Source organism: Pipistrellus hanaki, assembly GCF_964339955.1.
Source record: "Pipistrellus hanaki genome assembly, chromosome: 3".
Classification (NCBI taxonomy): domain Eukaryota; kingdom Metazoa; phylum Chordata; class Mammalia; order Chiroptera; family Vespertilionidae; genus Pipistrellus; species Pipistrellus hanaki.
The window spans coordinates 64,894,784-64,919,083 of NC_140505.1; positions in this window are offsets into that span (position 1 = coordinate 64,894,784).

The window sequence follows — 24,300 nt, forward strand, 5'->3', positions numbered from 1 at the left end:
GAACAAACATTGAAACATATTTTCCCCATTTTGTTTCACACACCTTGGCTTTCATACATTATTCTTTTTGTACGGTAACTAGAGTCAGAATCCCTCATCCACTGCTGGTGAGAATGTAAACTGCTCAGCTGCTATGGAAAATAGTATGGAGGTTCCTCAAATAAGAGAGTTACCATATGACTCAAAAACACCTCTTCTGAGTTCCTACATGAAAAATTTGAAAACATTTATTCATAAAAATATATGCATTCTTATGTTCATTGTAGTATTATTCACTGTAGCCAAGACTTGGAAACAATCAAAGTGTCCTTCAATAGATGATTGGATAATGAAAGTGTGTACTTCTGTAGATATATACAACCAGAGGCCCAGAATAGATTGCTTCTGCTTGCCTCAGATGGCCACCCTGCCCTCCACCGCTCACAGCTCTCTGCTGTTAGTAGCTGGTGCCCTGCCCCACCTGCTGCAAGAGCCTCTGCTCATGGGTGGGGGGAGGGACCGAGGGGTGCTCAATGCACCTCCTGATGAACGCGTTGTCTTTGGTCCTTATGGCCTTACAACCACTGGGTTTTTATTGATATTATATGGATGGGACACTACTCAGCCATCAGAAAAAAAATGAGATACTGTCATTTGCAATACCATGGATGTACCTTAAGAATATCATGCTAAGAGAAATAAATCAGTCAGAATAAGCTAAGAATCATATTATTTCACTCATATGTGCATTACAACTGACATACAAAAAATTATATGTTCAAGGACAACAGTATGAGGGAAAGGGGTTCAGGTAGTGAAGTGTAAAGGAGGCCAAACATATAGTGAGAAGGAAGTCTTGACTTGGGTGGTGGGCACACAATGTAATATATGGATCATGTCTCAGAATTGTACACTTGAAACCTATTTAATCTTATTAACCAATGTCACCCCAATAAATTTGATGACAAATAAAAATTGATTAAAAAAAATAAAAAATAATGTGTTTCTGTTAGGGGTTGACCAACACAAGCTGTGAAAGAATTCATAACTAAGAGGAGAGATTCAGAGAGGAAGTTTATTTTTCTTTCCAAGGAGGCAAAGGACCAAGTGTTGCTAGTCAATACAAGCAGGGAATAAATAGTGGCTTCCAGTTTTAAAGAGCAATTGGTTGCTGTTGCTAGGTGATAAGGAAAGGAGGAGGATATTGAGGTTGAGGTTGAGAGATACCAGGGGTTGCCTTGAAAAGTTAGTTTGTTTGCTTTCCAGGAGATAGTCTGGCAGATGTCCTAAGGAGGTGTCTTGCCAGTAAAACCTGCTTAGAGCAAAAGTTATGAAGAGTTAAAAAAAAATGATCGTTAAAAGGAAGGGCAGAAGGAAACTTTCTACTAACTAGAGACCCCTTGGTATGAAATAACCCTGAGTTGTGAAAATAATAGGGGTGGGGGGAGAGGGGATGCAAGAATGAGAGTAGGTTATCTTGTCCCAAAGTTTGAACAGAGGAGACAAAAATATTGGGGTTTAATTACCAAGTATTTCTCATAAATTGTGGAAGGCCACCACAAAGAAAAAGAGAGGCCTTTTTCTTTCCTTACAGTTTCTTGGGTTAAGATTTTAGTGTCTATAGCATGACTCAACAAGTGTTTTCTATAAAGGGCCAGATAGCATCTCTGTTGCAATTATTCAACTCTGTAATGGGAAACAAGACATACACTGCATATATTATAAATAAATGGATGGGCCCTAACAGGTTTGGCTCAGTGGATGTGGATAGAGGATCTGCCTGTGGACTCAAGGGTCCCAGGTTCGATTCCAGTCAAGGACATGTACCTTGGTTGCGGGCACATCCCCCGTAGGGAGTGTGCAAGAGGCAGCTGAATCAATGTTTCTAACTCTCTATCCCTCTCCTTTCTTCTTTGTAAAAAATCAATTATATATATATATATATATATATATATATATATATATATATATATATATTGTATATATATATATATTTTTTTTAAACAGGAAACTGTTGCTAACTCAAGCTCACAAAACTAAAAATGAAGTGGTATAGTTACAGTGATGATATGCTCATTACTTTCTTTAGCAATTTTAAGTATTTAATATATATAATGAATAGATGGGGCTTATTCCAATAAATCTTTATTTTCAAAAACAGTTGATCTGCAAGAGGCCCATAGTTTGCCAATACCTAATATAAAGTATGTAAATAAAATCCATGTCTTGAGGTTACTAGCATGATGTATAAGCTTAATAAGCCTATTCTAGCCTTTATATCTCTTTCAATGGAAATTAACGGTTGCTTCTGGTTTCATACCTATTCATAATAATTTTGAAGTAAATATACCTAAAATCTAAGAGAAGAAAAAATTCTATGTTCAAGGACATAGTGTTAATCAAATAATTTAATAATTCATGTTAGGACATATTTATTCCCTTAACATAACTAAAATTTTGTACTTAAAAATATACAATTAGCCAGAAAAAAAAGAAATATTTCATCCTGCATTCTGTTGTGTGTGTGTCTTTTTTTATTCTTATGCATACACATATTGAAAAGATCTATACTATTTCTTAACTGGATCATTTTATTTTATATATAACCTATGGACATAGAGAATAGTGTAGTGAAAGCCTGGAGGGGTGATATGGAGGAGGCAGGGGTCAGTAGGGACAAAAAGGAAAGATCTGTAATACTTTTAACAATAAAGATAAATTAAAAAAAATAAAAGTGACCAAACATAATTTTAAGATCCAGGATTTGGAAAAACTTGGTTAAAATAAGAATATTGTGAGTCTATTTATTTCTATGATGTAATTTATTTTAAAATATATTTTATTGATTTTTACAGAGAGGAAGGGAGAGAGACAGAGAGCTAGAAACGTCGATGAGAGAGAAACATCGACCAGCTGCCTCTTACACACCCCCTACTGGGGATGTGCCCGCAACCAATGTACATGCCCTTGACCGGAATCGAACCCGGGACCTTTCACTCCGCAGACTGACGCTCTACCACCGAGCCAAATCGTTTTGAGCTCTATGATGTAATTTATAATAATGCTTATATCTTATGAGGATCATAAAAATAGTAAATGAAAATAATCCCAATTTTGTTTAAAGTTTAACACTATTTATTTATCATTTATTTATTCATTTTTCCTTTCAGTCTTGGGAGAAAGCTTTGGAATGATTGATGCTAACCCAACAATTTTAAACAGGAAACTGTTGCTAACTCAACCTTACAAAACTAAAAATGAGGTGGTATAGTTTACAGTGGTGATACACTCATTACTTTCTTTAGCAATTTTAAGTATTTAATTTTTTTAAATTTAATTCATTGATGTAATTAAGTTAAATTTATTTTTATTCAAAATTTTGAAGGTATTATTACTATTTAATATTTACATAATGCAAATAAGCTATTAAAAATGTCATGCCATTATAAGTAATAGGTTAGTTTCATTGGTTCTATGCTGCTTAATAAACTGTTAAGTAAGTCAAATTTAAAAAAATCTGAAATGAAATTTTTGAAGGACACCATTTAATAAACACTATAGTGTGTTTATAGCCATCATAGTTCCCTTCTAATTTTCTTAATAAATCCTTTGCTAAACTTCTGTTGTTACCTTTTATCATAAAATATAGTGAGTCCCAACTAGATTGAACAATTTTCCCTTTCCAAATTTTAAGTTAATTTTAAAACTTTGAATGTATTACTCCCATAAAAAAAAAAAAAGAATAAAGGTTTCTGTCCAGTATCATTTCCTGCTAAAAGTTAAAGTAATTAGAGATTCAATTTATCAAAATGTCATTCCCAAAATAGAAAAGGTCATGTGGTTTAATTACATTCATGTTATTTCACCATACAATTTTATTTTTCATCTATTAATTTATAGGCCAATGATAAAGCCAGTGAAGTGAGCATAGCTATGCTGAGTTCTCCACTATTACACCAAAACCACCCTACACAATGAGCACAGAAATCTTAAAGGTTAACGATACTCTGCTAAGATTACAAATGTTGAACTTTAGTAGGCTGTTAATTAAAAAGAAAACTTTGTCATTGGTAGAATGTTTTCATTATGACATACAGATATGACAATACAAAGATATAAAATCGAGCTTGGAAACAGATCATGCTCACTAAGTTTATTTTAGATGAAAAGACATATAATCATGTGAGACTTAAAAAAGATTTAAAGATTTCTTGGGTCCAAATTTAAATGTTTTATTGTTAATTGTATCTGATTTTCCCAAAAAAAACATCAATAGGCTGGGCTTACAGCACACAAAACATTTGGAATAATACTTATCTCTATGAAAATTAACAGAACAAGTAGATGTTACAAGTCAACTACTTCTGCAAAATTGGTGGCATTTGCAAATCTTGGGGACAATCCACAACTGCTTCTGTATGCATTTGATCAAAGTTATAGTTTAGTTATGTTGTTTTATGAAATATCCAACAAGTATCATATTTTCTAGTAATTTACCTCAAAATATGCACAGAAGTATGAGTGCCTATAACTACTCAGCTATTTTGGAGAGTACAGTGTGAAGCAATGCCTCAAAAAACTTTTGAAATTTGTTTTCCATCTTTAAATGACAACTCTTGTGTAAATGTAGAAAGAAATGTGATTAATATGTGGAATGTACATTGATAAAGGTGATGGAAACCTTATTGCATGTCATGATATTTAAGCATTATAGGGGTTTTGGATAAATCATTCATTTTTAATCCAGTTGTTTTTATGTAAGTATTTTTGAATACTTACCGTATTTTTCAGACCATAAGACGCACTTTTTCCCCCCCAGAAGTGGGGGGGAAAAGTCCCTGCGTCTTATGGTCCAAATATAGCCTACACATATACTTTTAAAAAAAAGTTTTTTTACTTGCCGGGCTCTGTGTGCTTGCTGCAGCCACTGTCCATTCCTCCGTGCCCAGAGTGTCTGCCCCGCTCTGTAAACCCCGAGTGGTAGAGGGGTTCCCATGTATGGTAGTCAGCCTCCATGCCCTCGCTGCAGCCATATCTCCATGTCAGCCCAGGTGCGGTGTACGGTAACTGCGTAATCCAAACCGTAATCATCGCCTGTACCCCTTGCTGGCCCGTACTCCGTGCCCGGAAGAATGCCGCGTCTATTCCCCCAATCATTCCTCTCCGCCCTCTGTTGCCGTGCTTGACTACTGTGTAGGCGTACTGTAGATCTCAGCAGAACCTTTACCATAAATCTTCAACTTTATTCTAATTTAATACTGAAGTCTCTCGTTATTGTGTTTTACAGTACATTTTGTCTTTTGCTGACTGTATTTGTTAATAATGGTTCTAAATGGTTCTAAATGCTGCTATTTACTTTACAGGGTTGATTACATGTGTTTATGACTGTGATGTTGGGTTTTAATGCACATAAAATATTTTAGGAAACTATTTGTTTCAGAATCTATTTTTCTTCATTTCCCTTCTCTAAAAACGGGTGCGTCTTATGGTCCGGTGCATCTTATGATCCGAAAAATACGGTATATAAAATGAGGCCTCTTGCCTCCTGTAACTATTGTCTGGATATGATACCTAACTTATGGGGTTGATTTAAGAAAAATTACATGATATTTATGCTACTCTATACCATAATTTATCAGTATATATTATTTTTACAACTTCTCTGCTTTTTTAAAAATATGTTTTATTGATTTTCCACAGAGAGGAAGGGAGAGGGATAGAGAGCTAGAAACATCAATGAGAGAGAAACATCGACCAGCTGCCTCCTGCACACCCCCTACTGGGAATGTGCCCACAACCAATGTGCATGCCCTTGGCCGGAATCAAACCTGGGACCTTTCAGTCCATAGACCGACGCTCTATCCTCTGAGCCGGTTTCGGCAACTTCTCTGCTTTTTAATTGTTGACACTAGATAAAATAGAAAAGGAAAAACTCAGGAAACAAACAATATATTAAGTCTACCCATACATTTTTTAAAAATTATTAAATTTATTAGAGGACATTTGTTAATAAGATCATATCATTTTCTAGTGTATTATAATTCTATAGTATATTATGTGTGTGTATTGCATTGTGTATTCACCATCCATAGTCAAGTCTTCTGTCACTGCAAATTTCACCCCTTTTACCCTCTTCTACCTCCTCAGAACCCCCTATCCCTTTGGTAACCATCATGTCGTTGTCTGTGTTAATGAGTTTTTATTTATTTGTGCATTTGTTGCTTTCTATTTTATATTCTACATATGAGTGAAATTATATATATTTTTTTCATTTGACTTATCTTTCTTAGCATGATATTCTCATGTTGTTGCAAATGTCAGTATTTTATATTTTCTTATGGTTGAGTACCATTTCATTATATATAGATATATGCACTACCCCTTCTTTAGGAAGTCATCCATCCATCAAAGGACGCCTAAGTTGTTTCTATGTCTTGGCCATCATGGATAATGCTGTACTGAATATAAGGATACATATATCATTAGGAACAGGTTTATTTTGTTGTTGTTGTTTTTTTTTTAATTTGGGGGTTGATACCTAAAAGAGGGAATGCTGGGTAATATGGTAATTCATTCTTAATTTTAAGGAAACTCCTTACTGGTTTTTTTTTTTTTTCATAATGTCTGTACCAATTCACATTTTTACCAGTAGTATATGAGGATACCATTTCTCCACAACCTCTCCAATTTAGTTTATAATGTAGATGCTGTAGTGTAGATTGTATTTTATATATATATATATATATATATATATATATATATATATATATATACACACACACACACACACACACACATACATACATACTAGAGGCCTGATGCACAAAGATTTGTGCAAGAATGGGCCTTCCTTCATCTGGCTACTGGTACAGCCTTCACTCTGGCTACAGTCACCTTTTCACCTTCCCACACTGCCCAGAGGCACAAAGCATCTGGGGCAGAGCAGAAGGCCTGCATCATCACCATGGCGATGATGCAAGCCTCTCACCCTCCTGGGGCCACTCAGCACCTGCATATGCAAATTAACTCACCATCTTTGTTGGGCTAATTTGCATACTCATTCCTGATTGGCTGGTGGTGGGTGTCACAAAGGTATGATCAATTTGCATCTTACTCTTTTATTAGTGTGTGTGTGTGTGTGTGTGTGTGTGTGTGTAAAATCTTTTTTCAGTATTTTCTAAGTTATCAGTGTTAAATCATTCTGAGACTTTGTAAGAGTTCTAATAGATTGGCATAATGGCAAAGTACTTCTTAAACACAAAGACAATTTCATATTATTAGAACTAAATATGTCTATACTTATACCAAGTAAATACTCACTAATGATCAAGAAGGTTTGATGATGAAAGTGTTTTAATATTAAGGGTTCCTTTTGCATTGGTATGTTAAGTAGGTGACTTTGAAGACAGCTGGCATGGAAGTTTCTCAGAAGAAAATATCTTAGGTCAACTTTGATTTGTTTAGAGATGCAAGGAGTGCTGTTAGGTTAGCTCAATAAAGCAAGGTTTAATTTATCATCCGGAGACAAACTGCAAGCCTACCTCTTAAACTCTCATTAGTGTTCAAGGTTACAATTTCCTTCTCTTTAAGCCACCCATGCAAAATTGTCCGCTCCACAAAGTGAATCAAAATTAAGCACACACAGATGCGCCACTTGGTATTTCCTAGCTAGTAATATTTAGAGGAGGAATAATGTTGATTCTTTGCTGAATCATAAAAGGAACTAATCATCTGGCACTAATTGAAACAAAGTCAACGCGATGGAGAAAATAAAAATGAACTTGTTTTTTTTTTTTTTTTTTTTTTTTTTTCCCGTTACAGAGCCGAATGTTTATACTGCTGCTTCATCAGCAAAAACACACACCCTACACCTGCTGCTTTTCTCTTTTCTGCTGAACCTCTACCTAATTAACAACCATTAAGATTCACACCTGCGGTGGCTTTAGCCTTTGCCTACTGCTCTGAGCTGCGGTGCTTAACCCTTCATTTTACCTATCAGTCTTTGTCTAATAGGATCCGTCCGAGAGAGCTGCTCTCAGAATTTGCTTGCATTCAAAGTCACTCTTGGTTTCGCCACAGCTGGGGACTCGGAAGAGGCGATTGTTTTTTCTGGAATAAGACATGAACAGGTGGCACTCCCACCTGCTGCAAGACTGAATGTTTGTTGGCTCCAAACAGTTCTTGGACCTGATATTTGAAATGTTCTCTTGCGTTAGTGTACCAGAGGAAGAGAAAACGGGCCACAGCCTTTTTTTGTTACAAATGGTCTCATTATAGTCATTCTCTGGTCGGTAATTGCGGGCATACTGAAATAAATGGGTACATTGCTTTTTTGGACTGAGGATAAGTGGAAATAAGCCAAACAGATTGGCTACTTTATTTTAAAAATTAAAGAAGATTTAACCAATCAAATCGAGTGACTTATTCTCCCCTTGGGAAAATTTGCAAAGCTCTATTTGTAACCGACAATGGGAACATTCCCAGATAGACAAAGGAGTTGTGATTGTCACTGTGATTTCTCCTACACAGAAGAAAGTACCTAGGCACTATCTAATTTGGATCTCTCTATTCTGTTCTCTCGGTTTATTTAATGTTTTGGTATTTCTGTTTCTCTAGCAAAGTGGGACAAATTGGCTCAAAAATAGTAGAGCTACTCAATTTGAAGGCTTTTATAGACAGAGTAAAGCATTATAGTCTATCCAGTCGTAATTACAACCTGCAAAGTATGTAGGGGCTATTTTTGTTCTGAACAAAACTGAACAAAACATACTGTTTACTGAGGTTGTTTCTTTTCTCCTACTAACCTCTCATAGTTTTCAGTGAGTTACAGCAGGAACAATACAGAGTAGCTTAGATTCAAGGCTACTTTAGTACCTAAATCTGCTATTTTTATATTTGTTTGTAGAGTTATATATAAAAATAAGAGTTTTTAAATATTGTTTTTATATCTATTTTATGTCCTTATTCTATAGATACATGGATGTATGTACATATAGATAATAAAATATATACATATTCAAATTATATACATGTGTACTTATGAAATTATTGATTAAAATATATTACATGAAAATCCATGCATAGGACAGTAAGTAACCTAGTTTATTCAGACTGAATCAATTTTATATAAAGTATTTTTTAAGATACCTAGCCTTTAAATTGTGACTATAAAATGTGACTGCAAAAATATGATACTGTAACCCTAGCAGGTTTGGCTCGGTGGATAGAGCATCAGCCTGTGGACTGAAGGGTCCCAGGTTTGACTCCGGTCAAGGGCACATGCCTGGGTTGCATGCTTAATCTCCAGTAAGGGGCATGCAGGAGGCAGTGGATTAGTGATTCTCTCTCATCATTGATATTTTTGGGTCTCTCTCCCTCTCCCTTCCTCTCTGAAATCTTTCTTTGATTTTTCACCAGATAGTCATTCCTACATGATATAATCAATCTCAATAGTTATACTAGTATTGTGATCCTCATGAAACACTTAAAGAAACTGTCACCAACCTGTCATTTTCAAAATTGCATAAACCAAGGAACTAAAGAAAATTTTAACACAAACTGAATACATCCTTCTTTTTCATATATGTAAAGGAGAAATAATTTTTCTCATCAAGACTTTTATATATTGCACATATTTCTGAATATTTCCTTAGAAAATAAGTCTGATAATTTCACTGTCTTGCTTAAATTCCTTTCATTGCCTTCCATTATTTTGGAATGTAAGTTTCTATCATGACCCACAAGGTCCTGCAGGATCTGTTATCTACCTGCCCAGAGTCTCATCCGTGACACTCTTCCATCCGTGTGTTACTTTCCAGCAGCATCTAAAACATGTGCCTTGCATCCTCCGTCTCTTCACCTTTATACAAACTCATTATATAAAGCTATATTTTTAAAATGTCTTTATAGAATAAATAAAGATAAATATGTCTGGGGCTCATGCCTAAAATTATTTTTCACCAGGTTCTTCATTTCTTATTTTAATTATTTTTTCTCAGATTCCATTTTATTAATTTTCATCAAAGGATATGTTTTCCATGGCTTTTCTGAGAGAATGGAAAGGATGGAGGGAGGGACAGAGAGAGAAACATCAACAGTTTGCCTCCCATAGATGCCCTGACCAGGGAACCAGGGGACTGGGAGCTAACCAGCAACCCAGGCACATGCCCTTGACCGGGAAGCGAACCCACAACCCTTTGGTGCATGGGCCAATGCTCTAACCACTGAGCAACCACCCAGGGCTCTCAGATTCCACTTTAAAAGCAACTTCTTGAGGAAGCCTCTGGGTCCCCTCAGACTGGGTTGTTTCCCTTCCTATGTGTTTCCCTAACACCTTGCTTTTCCTTTCTCAGCATTTTGTCCAGTTGAGATTTTTGGGAGCAACAAACAATCCATGAAGTCTTTACATATCTTGTAAGGTGTTGGATTTGTCCAGGACTGTCTTCCCCTGAGTGTTTGCACAGCACACAGCATTGGAAGATGAACCTTGAAAAAATTACGTTAAGAGAAGAAATCCGTTCACAAAGGCTTATAAAGCATGATTGCTCTCAGATGAAATGGCAGGATTAGGAAAATCTACAGACAGAAACTAGATTAGTGGAGGCCTGACCTAAGGCTATGGGAAAAGTTTTGGGTAATAGGGAGTAAATTTAGGGGTGATGGGAGTGTTCTAAAATTCACTGTGGCAATGGCCTTACAAAACTGAATATACTACATATAAAGTGAAGTGTTCCTTTTAAATAGATGAATTGTTTTGTATATAAATTATGTCTCAATAAAAATTTATTTTTAAAAATGTGCTTATGATCTGAATTAAAGGTAAAAAGGTAAAAATATTCAGGGCTTCTTAATTCATGGATCATTAGCTCCAATAGAAACCTACTCAGTGTGTAGCATCCACATTTTCCCTATAATACTTGATGGAGACGGAAGAATGGATGTGAACAGAAAGCTTCTGCACCTGTTTTGCTGTGAGCAATAGTGAATTTCCCTTGACCCAGTAGTCTTGTGTTTTCTGTCAGGATTTGGGAATTGGCAAGGTAAATTGTTAGCTTGCAATTACAGTAAAATCTCAGAGTCTTCAGAATTTTTAATTTTTGTATATATATTATAATTTCTCTTTCCTCTCCAGGGTATTCACCTCTCTAGCCCTGTCCTTACACCATGTGTGGCAAAGGGCAGACATAACAAATGCTTGTAGACTACTGACAATCTAGATGTGAGGGAGAAAAAAATAAAAATTAAAAAAGATGAGGGAAAGATGATATTTTGGCAGATCAAATGAAAGATCCTGAAAGTGACCCCATTTGTTTTTCTTTGAAAGTACAATAATAACTCTTTTTAAAATATCTCTAACATCCATACCATGTGCTTTAATTTTTCTAAAAGTTTGCTTAATGATGCAGAAATGCCCCATTAGTATATATTACTTAATAAAAATTCTGAGTATTAAATATGTGTCATTATTACATTATTCTTTTATATTACTTCTCCCCCTAGGGCTCCATATAATCATTATAGTTTGTAAATTGTAAAGGCAGAATACCATGAGATTTCATCTGTGGATGACTTCATAAAAAGGATGATAGAATTGGGCTGTGCCTGCTAGCAGAAATATAATTTTGATTCAGGATAGGAACTAAGAAAGCAGAAAGTAGGCAAAGCCATGAAGAGTGCAGAGTTAAGGTCAATTTAGCCCAATTTGGCTTCAGCTTAGGAAAAAGTGCAGCCGTAGAAGAAGGGGAGTGTGGCAGGAAGTAATATGAAACTATTGCTTAATTGCTGGCTTTCAGTGAAAGTTTCAGTGTTTCCGCAGAAAGTCCATGTTTGCTTATCTGCTCTCACACACTAATAATTTATAAAAACAAAACAGAAAGACAAATAACTTCAACCTGCCAAATAGAACTGGTTGATATAAGAAAGTTACTCTGCTGCAGTCAGACTCTGCCGGGTTCTGAGGGCACATTGTTTCCCGCTCTGCTGCCTCGCTGATTTTCCCAGTGACATTACAGGACCATTAAAAATACCCCAAAAGATAAGCTTTGTCTTCTTGCTCACTTCCAAGTTCAGACAGAGAGGATGCCCGTGAATAACTCCTAATGATCTTTTCTACCCCTTCTGCTTCTCCTCCTGCTAAAACTGTGAAAGACAGAAGACCCACTGTCAATCAGAGGGTGTGGGATTCAGTCACTTTGCATTGCAGCCTAGAGAAAAATGGTCTCCATGCAAACTTAAAATGATATCTAGCCAGAGACCAGTAATGATTAGTGGAAAATTCAATACTGACATAGAAGTTTCATAATGAGAAGGAAGATGACAGTGTGTGATCCCATTAAAAATCAAAAAGGAGAGAAACATATCACCTAATTAACCATTCTGAGGTGGAAATTAATGGTCTTGGTAACTAGAAAAAAAAATGTTATAGGGGAAAATAAGATTCGTGTTCTTGATACTTAAGGTTATTCTAAGTGATTTGAACATTTTTACCACTCTAATACATGCAATGAGCAATAGTAAAATTAAGAAAAACACTGCTTTTCTATTCTAAATTCAAATATATTCTATCAGGAAAAAATAATGAATCCCAAAATATTTTATTTTAATAATAAATCTAACCCCTTGTTGGAAATGAAGGATAATAATTTACCTTTGCTTAGTTAGTCATTATTGTGCTTTTTAAAATTATTATTATTATTCTTTTTACTAATAGAGATCTTTACATTTTGTTTTTCAATTTCAGTTTACATTCAGTATTATTTTGTATTAATTTCAGGTGTACCGCATAATGGTTAGACATTCCTATACTTTACAAAGTGTCCCCCCTGATATTTCCATTTATATATATTTTTCTTAGTTTCAGAATCATTACTTGGCATTTTCCATGTAATCCTTGCTAAGGCAGTCGTCACTTCACTTGGATTCATTTCCCTCAATTTATATGTGAGAGAAGAAAACCATCTATCTTTAATTGTAAAACATTAGTCATACTTATAAAAAGTTTACTTTAAATTGTTCATTTTATTTGTCAAAACTGTGTATATTCTACTGCAAATGTTTTAACCCTTGAGCCCATCACTAGTTTTTCCTTAAACTATTCTAACCATTGCCAAATGATACAAAGTACTTTAGTAAAGAGTTTGATATCCTTCATTCAAGGGAAAACAATTCGTAGATTGGGGCAGTACAGCACCTCCAAGCAATAGAACATTCCTTTTAGGAGGATTTTGGCTAATAGAGCTTTAGAAGCAGTAAGGCACACACTGGGCATGATTGGCTTGAGCTGTGTATCTGACCTTATTTATTGTAGAATGACCATAGAACAAGGACATAAGCATAGACCTCAGAGAGAGCTGACTGGATGTTCTCCATTTCTGGTCAAGCACAGAATTTACAGGAACACAAAAATTCCATTTGCTAAAGTGGCACTTGGGCAGGAGAGCCCTATCTGGGTTTAGAAATGTATTTCAACACCATAAATTAATAGGACATGATCACCATAAGGAAGATCTTCCTTGCTCTGCTTTGAAGCTGATTTTTGGAATAGAATCACATTCCATAACCCCCAATTCAATGAACTAGAGCAACTGAAAAATTATTTAACTTCACAAAGGCTCTCAGAAATGCAACAACACTTATTCCATAAGCAAAATACTTTTAAACATGTTGTTCTCAACCCCTCTTTTCTCCCTCTGTCCCACCTGTATCTATACACCACATATATAGAAGAGTTAGAGTCTGCCTTAAATCTCTCTCTGCTGTTTCAAAACTCCCATAAAATTCAGGTTGCATTTTCCTCCTTTCCCACCCCAATCACCTGCCTTTCTATTCACTACCCCCATTCTGCACTTTCCCCAATATAGTTTCTTATACTTTCCTTAGTGCTTGAACTTTCTTCTTTTACACCAATTTTGACTTAATGACCTTTCAGTGTCTTTATTTCACTCATAACCTTGATCTGAAAATGGGCTGAAAGACCATGTTGGTAAAAAGGAGAGGGAGAGAAGTTAGTTGTTTGTGAATAAACCAGACTGTGATTACCATTTCACCTGATACATAGTCAATATCAAGTGGTGATACAATATTTCAGTGCTATTTTTGTTATCACAATTGTTTCAATTTCACAAAGGTATCTTCCATAGTATAACTAGTGATAAATAGAATATTCTGAAAGTAAGAATTTATGTTTATGCATTTGTGACCTCCCAAATATTATGAAAATTAGCATGGCACATGTAGTAAAATGACATTAAAAGTTTATTAAAATAGCTTTGTGATATCAGGTTCATGGAAGTAATAAAATAATAGAAAATCAAACCATGTGAGAACTTATCCTCAAAAAGGGGATTTCCATTATTAAAGAAGGAAGAAATGGAAATACTAAAACATCTATGAATCAATTATATTTCATATAAATTAATGACCATGTTATCTTCTTAAATCATTTCTATGATCTTATGTGAGATTGTATCAGAGTTTTCTGGATGAAACATTTGAATAGTGTTTACTAAATACAAAGTAATGTTCATTCACTCATACATCTGATAATATTGACTGGGCACCCACCTATGTCAGGAACAGTATTAGAAATAATTTACACAAAGGTGAACAGATGCAGATGAAGCCCCTGTTTTTAAAAAGTTTCATTTTGCTTAAAAAGTTGGAAACAAATCACTTGCAAGTGACAAGGGTACTAAGGTCACCAGGAAGATTTACCACCAAGGAGGAAGTAGACCTGTCAAGGAGCTGTGCCTAAAGGAAAGGCTTTCAATAAGTGTGCCATCAATAATAATAATAATAATAATAATAATAATAGTAGCAGATACCCATGGAGGAGTCACAATGCACCCAATATAGTTCTAGGTTATTTAACATTATTAATTTTTTAATCTTCACTATCAATGAATATGTACTGTAATTGTCCCAAGATAACAAAAACATAAATTATATTTTACTTAATTTTTATAACTTATAATAACAAGTAATTGGTGAGCCAGAATCTGTACTCAGACAATTTGCTTTGGAGTATTCCCACCCAATAGCTCTTCTCTCTCAAATAAAAAAGTATATATAATCTTAGACCAAATATTATAATAAAACAGAATAAAATAAAACTAATGGAATACAAATGTATTTTGCAACATAGGGTGTTACTAAGAACCTTCATTAGAGCAAAATGATGAAGAAAAAATGGATTGTAACAAATGAAGAAAGAGACAGAATATAGGCTATGTTTGCTAGAACGTCAGTAGTAAAAGAAAGAAAATAGAAAAAGCATTGCCTTGTACATAATAATATCTCAACAATATGTTGAGCTAAAAGTGCCCCATAAGAATGAGAGTAGAGATAGACTACTGTTAAATATTAAATTGAGACATGAGAAATAAAGGATATTTAATTCTTCTTGTTCTACAAAAACAGTACTTTTATATGGTTCAACTGAACAATAAATATTGCAGATAAGTGGAGATGCTAATTCCCAGTAGAAATAATAGGTTTTAGCCTTATGAAAGAGAAGGGAATTATTTCACAAAGAAAGAAGAAAACATAAAAGTTTACTTTAAAACATAGTACTGTTTTGAGTCTATATTAACTTAAAATCACATTTTTTTCCCATGAAGGAGAGGGTTGGGGTTTTCTGCTGAAAGTGGTAACTCAGTGAGACAAACTCGAGAGTATAGCTATGAAAAATACTTCCAGGAATCTTTTAGGGGTGAATAGGTGAATGGAAAAGCAGAATTGAAGACAATCTCAGTGTGAGTTATCATGGAATTTAGTAGAGCCAATATCAGAGTTGTATGAAATTTTCTAGAATTATTGAGAATTATGGAAGCCAGAAGACAAAATGCCAGATAATTTGACCATTTGGTCAAATACTTTTTTAAAATAAAATCATGGGTAGGCCTTATTATTTCCTTACATTGAAAGAGCATAAACTTGTATATGTTTTATTGACAATTTATTAGTGTTTGCTGATTTTTAAAAAACATATATTTTATTGATTTTTTACAGAGAGGAAGGGAGAGAGATGGAGAGTCAGAAACATCAATCAGCTGCCTTCTGTACACCCCCTACAGGGGATGTACCCACAACCAAGGTACATGCCCTTGACCAGAATCGAACCTGGGACCCTTCAGTCTGCAGGCCAATGCTCTATCCACTGGGCTAACTGGGTTCCGGCTTGGTCAAAGACTTATACACCAGTTAGCTAAGTTATAATGATGCTGGCCTTCTAAGACTGCTTGAGATGATAATAGATATCATTTAGTGATAGGTATGTGGGAGGTTTTATATGTTCTTTACATTTAGCTTAATAAGAATATCACTCCCAATCTTGCCTTTCTATCTATTTTTATACAATAGTTACAATTATATTTTTATAATAAATCCAATCAAGAGATCCTCTTACTTAAAACTCTCTCTCCTCATTTCTTTCTCTCTGTTCTCAGACTGGCAAACTGACACACAATTTTATGAGGATCCCACTCTGCTCACCACTTCTGGGAAGCTGTTTCTATCCTGCCTCCTCATTCACACCTTGAATATCAATGCTTCGTAGAGGCAATATTTAACCACAGGTTCAATGCAAATTATTTTCATTCATACCGTTCACTGGGCCCCATTCATTTTCTTATAGGATGCATTATAATTTATACATTTAAATTTATTAATTTGCTTACTAATTCATTGTTGCTTACCCTAATGTCTAATTTGCTCATTAGTAGAAGGTTATTTGCCTCTTATTCATCACTATTTCCCTGGGACATGTATATATGTCTAATTATATTAGACACTCACATGGGAGTTACCAAAGACTTAATCAGAAAGCAGTCTGAAGATGATTGCTGAAGCTGAGTATTAATAGTCTCCTTTTATAGAAAACAACATTGAGTACAGAGGTGTTCAAAACTTGTCCAAAGTCTCATCACTAGCATGTGCTAAAGCCAGGCTCCTAGCAAAAGTCAGCCTCATTAAAAAGTCCCATCTCTTACCCAAACGGCATGATTCAGTGGTTGAGTATTGACCTATGAGCTAGGACGTCAAGGTTCTATTCCTGGTCAGGGCATATGCTCAGTCCCTGGTGCAAGACATGCAACAGGCAGCCAGTCAATGATTCTCATCATTGATGTTTCTATCTCTCTCCCCCTCTCCCTTCCTCTCTGAAATCAATATAAATATATATATTTTTTAAAAAGTTCCAGCTCTAAACCACTACTGAATACATTTATGCTAATTGTTTTTAAAAATAATTTTGGAAGCAGTCTACCTGAGGAAGTCAATGTGCTTTTTATAATTCTAGTTCAAATGGAGCAAATCAGCATTTTATTATGAATTAGTATAATAGCATTAACAGGGCATTTCAGTTTCTAAGTATCTTAGCAAAACATTCTTTTTATGTCTTAGATATTTTGTATTGTGAATTAACCTATACTAATTTAATAAACTTGAAATTAATTATGTATTATATGTATTTTTCTGGATTTATAAACTGGAGAAGAAAACATTGGACCATTACGAATAATGTAGGTAATGCCATCTGCACCATCTACATACTTAATGGTCAGCTGCCTTCCCATGTGGACACCACTAGATCTACAAATTAATTATTTTACTTCAATAGGTAATAGTATATATGTAAATCTTCAATATAAAAGCTAACATACACACGTTTATCTTTATTTTTAGCTAAAAAAGAAACATATTCAACTTAGAATATCTGCTATGTTGAAATTATCTCAAGCTCTGAGATTTGTTCATCTGTCCTTTGAGACTTCTATACCTCTCAACATCAGGTAGCTAATGAGCTCTGGGAAATGTAGGCAATAATCTCTTTTCCCTTAATACTACATCATATAGTACAGGAATTTTAATTGTAAGTAATCAACGTCTACTTACGGATGTCACAAGTATGAGTCAATACAAATAATTGAATAATGCATGCTTTGTTTCTTATAAAACAGTGGTCTATTTCATAGAAGTTTTACTCAACAATAAGGAAATTTTATATCATTGTTTTCAGAGTAATACACGGGACCTAAAGTGGGGTAGCCAGGGCAGATTTTGTAAAATCAATAGAGCTACTTCGGCATCATATCAGATTCTTAATTTAATGACTGTTTATTTTTACTGTCATTACACAAAAACACAGGTTGAAGGTTAATTGGGAAGTTGACTCAGTAAACCCTAGAAAAGAGCAAATTTATCCAACACCTTGGAGTTTACAAAAATAAGTAATATATACATTTAAAGACCACTAACAAACTATGTAAAAGAACCCAAAACAGAGTCAAAGATAGTTTCTATCTCTCTCCCTCTCCCTTACTCTCTGAAATCAATAAAAATATATATTTTTTAAAATCTCCACAATGAAACAGTCTTATGTTTGAGTGACACTTTTGACTGAAGTCTTTCTGTTAATATGGTTGACTAAAATGTTATCAAGTGGGACACACTGTCTCCATGTTCTTAAAAAGAATAGATAATATCAGCATATTGTCTAATCAGCAACAGAAAAAAAGCAATAGTGATTTTTCAATTGTGCTTAGAAAAGCATAGCAACCTGAGAACTCTGGGCTCATCCTTGTAAGAGAACATAACATTGACATTTTTTTTTTTTTTTTTTTTGTACAGAGAGGAAGGGAGAGAGATAGAGAGCTAGAAACATCGATGAGGGAGAGTCATCGATCAGCTGCCTCTTGCACACCCCCTACTGGGGATATGCCCGCAACCAAGGTACATGCCCTTGACCAGAATCAAACCAGGGTCCCTTCAGTCCCCAAGCTGATGCTCTATCCATTGAGCCAAACCGGTTTCGGCAACATTGACATTTTTAACTGAAAGAAAACCAGTGACCCAGTATAAGCCATAGTGTCTTCATCTGAAAATTATAAATATATTTTTTCCCATTTCAATATATTGTTCATCTCAAAGGTTGGAAGTTGAGAAAACACGCAGCATGGGATTTTCATGTTCGATTTCTAAGCAAAGTTTAAAGTAGAATATATTTGAATATGTTTGATTTAATTTGATAATTATAATCCAGCAAAGTCCCATTGCCCCAATTTCAATTTTTTGTCTTTATACTTTTATTTCAATTATTTTTAAAATATGTGGTCTATTTTAATTTTTTTTTAATTTTCTTTTTTTAAGACATCAGAAAGTATTAAAAAAAAGATATCAAGATAACCAGTCTGTATTTTCAGGAAAATACTCTTCTAATGTTCAAATCTCTTCTGGATGAATTTAGGTATGTGTTGTTATTTTACTATTTATCTCAATAAAGAACATTTCTGAACTAAATTTTTAGCCTTAGACACTATATTTTTAAACTCTGGCAATCATATTTTTCACTCACAGAAGCATAAATAGAAATCTTAAATTTATAATCTATTGTAATTCTGAAAAGTATTTCCAATTATTAACTAAACCATTTTTAAAGTCAGAGAAGAAGATTAGTGAATTACTTGATAGTTTTTCAAACATTTCTAAAAGAATAAAAAACATTTTCCTTTTAAGTCACTTTAAACTTAAAGGATTACTACAAGCAGAAACACTGAGTTAGTAACTAAGAAGGTAAAAATATAACTACCACTCATCCTTTACAGCTAGTTAAGTTAATCAAGCACATGTATGCCTACTTATCTAAAAGGCAGACATTTAATATATGCTATATAAATACATTGTTATTGGAATGTGAAAGAAAGGGATATTACTTGAGGGATACATTGTGGCTTAATATTTATATGGTTTAATAGTAACTGTTTTGGTTTATCTAGTTATCCTTTTTAGAAAATAAAACTTTTATTAATTATAAAATACATTTTTAAAAAATAATTGTACCCTATCCTATAATAATCACTTAACTCATTTGGATGTATTATTATTATAGTCCTAAAAGTAAATTATCAATTGCCTATATATATCACTGTAAATTAACAATGCAAAAAGAAAGCAATAACATTAAGGAATAATATTTTAATTGTAAATAAAATAATTCATAAAGATAACTTGTTAGCAGCTCATTTAACCTGAGCTCTATTTAAACTACCTTTAAAGTAATACAAAGTTTTCAGGAATATAAACACAGTTAATCATGCAGAATATCAAATGTCAAAGTAAAAGGCTAATAGTTTCATAAGTAACCTTAACAGAAACACGATATAACAAATGCCATAAGACCTGACAGTTCTAATCAGTTGGTAAGTAACCTTCAAACTTGCAAGGGCAGACTTGAAAATTAGGAGCTGTGTTCTGCTAGCTATTATAAAATAATCAGCTGAGAGTTTTCAGAAATACATGATTTAAATACTTAGTTGAAGCATCTCAAAAGATGACAAAGTACATCCTCAAATTGTTTAATTATCTATTAATCTTTTTTACATCGCAGGTTTTATGTACCTTTTTTATTAAAAAACACACAACAAACATGCTTTGATAAAGTCCCATGTAACTTTACTCTGACTAGCATTTTCACAAGCTTTAAAAGCAAAAAGAAACTAAATTTAAGAGGAGAAAAGTAGTCTGGATTCCACAAGCTAGCTACTCTAACTTAAATGAGGAAATGTACTCTGAAAAAACAAATAAGAGCCACTTTGTATGGAGTCAGAGCTGTCATTTCAGAGGATCTGTCTTGTAGTACTTATATTCCTCAAATCTCTGAAATATTTTAAACAGGACAAAATAACATTTGGACTGAGCCTAAAGCAACATTGTATTTCAAATAACTGTTTAAAAAGCTAACAGCAAAACAGACATTCTAACTACCTGCCTGAAAATTTAAAGACATTCTTTAGAATTAGCACCACTATGTATAGCTAAAGACTAACTTAGCTTATTTTCACACATAGAAATTCCTTCTTTCTATTCATGTAATTATTTATTGTTCCTTTCTCAAAAATACTTCTTGCATTCACCTCCTAGTTGGAACAATGTATTTGGATTTCTGCCTGAATCAGTACTTTTGAGAATTGCAATTATTTTTGGATCTCAAATAAATCCTTGTTGCCTCTCACCTTGGCTTCTTTACTTTTAGTTTAACAGTACAGTCTGTTCTCATTCAAGAGAAACTTTGCAAACCCTTTGAGGATCACAAAGTGCTAGGTTATATATAGCATGACTTCAGTTACAAATCATTGTCAAACCGAATGTATTTCCTACCATGATGGACTGGACTTCTTCAATCTACAATAAGTGTAATCGAGCTTGACATCAGGAAGTCTTTTAACTCTGCTCCGCATGGCATACTCATCAACAAGCCAGGAAAATATGGGCTAGGTCATGTTGTTGCTAGCTTGATGTAAATATAGCTGGAGTGTGGTGCTCAGAAAGTACTTATTAATGGCTCATGGTTGACCAGGTGTAAGGAATGGAATAAGGGGAGTAGGTGGTCAATGTGTGAACATATAGTCTAATTCCGAAGTAGTTTCTAAATTTATAAATAATGGACAACATGCCCTATTTATTAACTTCTATTATATCCAACTGGGAAGGATGGCTATCAATTTAGGGGATATAATGCAGTATACTAATATATACAGTAGTATTTAATATATATTCAAATATGTTATATATATATATATATGTATGTAATTTGCAATTGCTAAAAGAAGTATGTTTGCTAAACATTCTTATGTACATTTTGAGGCAAAACCCTATATAAAGGGTAAGAAAAGTATTTTTAGTTTCTTTTTCACTGTTTTGACCTCAAATTTTATTGTTCTTATATATAAACCTAAATTTATTAACTCTATTAGAAGAAATAATGTTCTATAAAGACGTCATACATAGTAATTTCTATAGAATAAAAACAGATATAGCAATTTTAAAAACACTTATTTCTTAGAATACCAAAGGCAAATGTTTTAGATTTACATAAAATTGTGAAAATATAAATTGGTATATTATTATCCTGAAAGTCATTTATTATTCAGTATAGATATAGATATTGGTAGGGAATATTTTTATCAAATCAACAAAACTGGGTGAGTCCATTGGTAAGACTTAGCAAAAACAGTGGGAGAAGATTAGTAAGTGTCTAGGAGAGAACAGAGCTAGAAAAATAGAGTCAATAAAATGGAGAAAGACCAACAGAGTGATGTTCTGGATTAAAAATGAAAACAGAAAAAAAAAATAAAAATAAGGAAAAGCCACTGGGAATATTTAAGATTAATTAAGGAAAAAGGACCAAAGCAATTTGAAGTCAGGAATGAGAGTTAGTGTAGAAACACGGAATAGATAGTCTCAAATTATATGAGAGCATGTAATTTTATATTTAAAAAAAAATAAATTCATGACAATTATATAAATTTGCAAAAATAAAATGATTATAAGCTTTTGTGGCTTTTGAAAATTCATGTCAGTGATTCTTACTTGAATTTCAGATGTAGTCCAAGTCATGTTATCAAGAGGAGGTTGAGTGAAAATGACACACTACTCTACAAATTAGTTCTAAAATAGTATTTATTCCCTTTCATACTATTGACTTCAGAGAGAGAGAAAGAGAGAGAGAGAAACATGGATGTGAGAGAGAAACATTGATCAGTTGCCTCCTACATGTGCCCCAACTTGGGACTGAACACAAAATGTAGTCTGTTCCTTGACCTTTACCCTTTTGGTATACAGTTTTAGTATACAGGGCCACACTCCAACCAAATGGGCCACACAGCCATTGCTATTTTATTTATTATTGTATTAAAAGGGGTCCAATTTGGTGAAAATATATGGGAATTGCCTAAATGCTGTCATAAGGGACGGAGGGAGTGAATGGAGTTTCCAACAGGAATTAGATTTAATATTCAGAGAGTTATATACACACTGAAGGTACCTTAGTGGATTTTTCATGTGAATCTTTGACCTAGTATTCAGTTTTATTCCAAGTTCTCCTCAGAATACAAGCCATATTGTGGTTGTAGGAAATGTAAAATGATCTCACAGCCTTCAGGAACACATTTTTAATTTCACATATCTGTGGGGCTTACTAAAGTCCAAAATTTAAATTAAAAAAAAAAAAACTTTGCAGATTTTACAGAGCCATCAAAGGTACTTAAAAGAGTAAGTTACACAAGGTAACAGAAAGTTTTGCATCTTAATTTTGAACTTTTTAATAGATGTAACAAAGTACTTTTCTGTATGCTCTTTCTGTTGCTATAATGATATTTGCCAATTGTCTGAAAGGATGTGCTTCTTATAATCTTTATTTAACTAGCTGCTGCTGCTTCTAGAATAATATTAGCTCTAAATTATTCCAAAGATTTAATTTTCTCCTTATTAATTTTCAATATGAGTAGTTAAATTTATATTGAAGTTTAGTACTAAATGCTATTTTAATCCTCCAAAAAGAAAGGTGCATTAAAATTCTAAAATAAAGAGAAAGAAAACATTTTTTTTAATCCTTGTTTCAATTAACATCGAATGGAGAAAATATGAACTTGCCTTTTAAAATTCACATAGAGCCAAAACCGGTTTGGCTCAGTGGATAGAGTGTAGGCCTGCAGACTGAAAAGTCCCGGTTCAATTCCGGTGAAGGGCATGTGCATTGGTTGTGGGCACATCCCCAGTGGGGGGGGGGGGGGGTGCAGGAGGCAGCTGATAGATGTATTTCCCTCATCATTGTTTCTAACTCGCTATCCCTCTCTCTTCCTCTCTATAAAAAATCAATAAAATACAATTTAAAAAAATAAATAGAAATTCACATAGACTTTAAAATAAGTAACCCAATGATGTAACAATGCAACAATCACTGGCACAATACAAGATAGAACATCTGTGTGTGTGTGTGTGTGTGTGTGTGTGTGTGTGTGTGTGTGTGTGTGTGGTGTGTGTAAAAAAGGACAAAAAAAAATAAGGGAAGAAGGAAAATAATTTAAGAATATGTTCTGTGCATTCCAGGGAGGAATGCTATCAATCAGGACATGTTTCATTAAGGATTTAGCATCTAAAATACACCTGAGCCATTGTTAGGATTGCTACAGAATTGGAATAGGAATGTGTTGTATATTGAAGGGAGATCAAGAGTTTAGGAAAAATTTAGAATCCTAGGACCTACTCAGAAAGATTAACAATATATATTATAGTTAATATTGGGAAATGTCTGGAAAGGATTTTTAAAGAAAACATTGACTGATTTAGTCATAATTGCATAGGCAACATAAAGTGTGTTTGAGTCTATATTGTTCAGATGCGGATTTTCACAATATTTTATCATTATCATAACCTAATGTCTTTATTTTAACCAATAAGTCATATGAGTTTATTTCTTTATATTTGGATATGTATGCACTTTATAATTTTATAAATGCTTTGTTTATATTAGACAAAAATGATTAT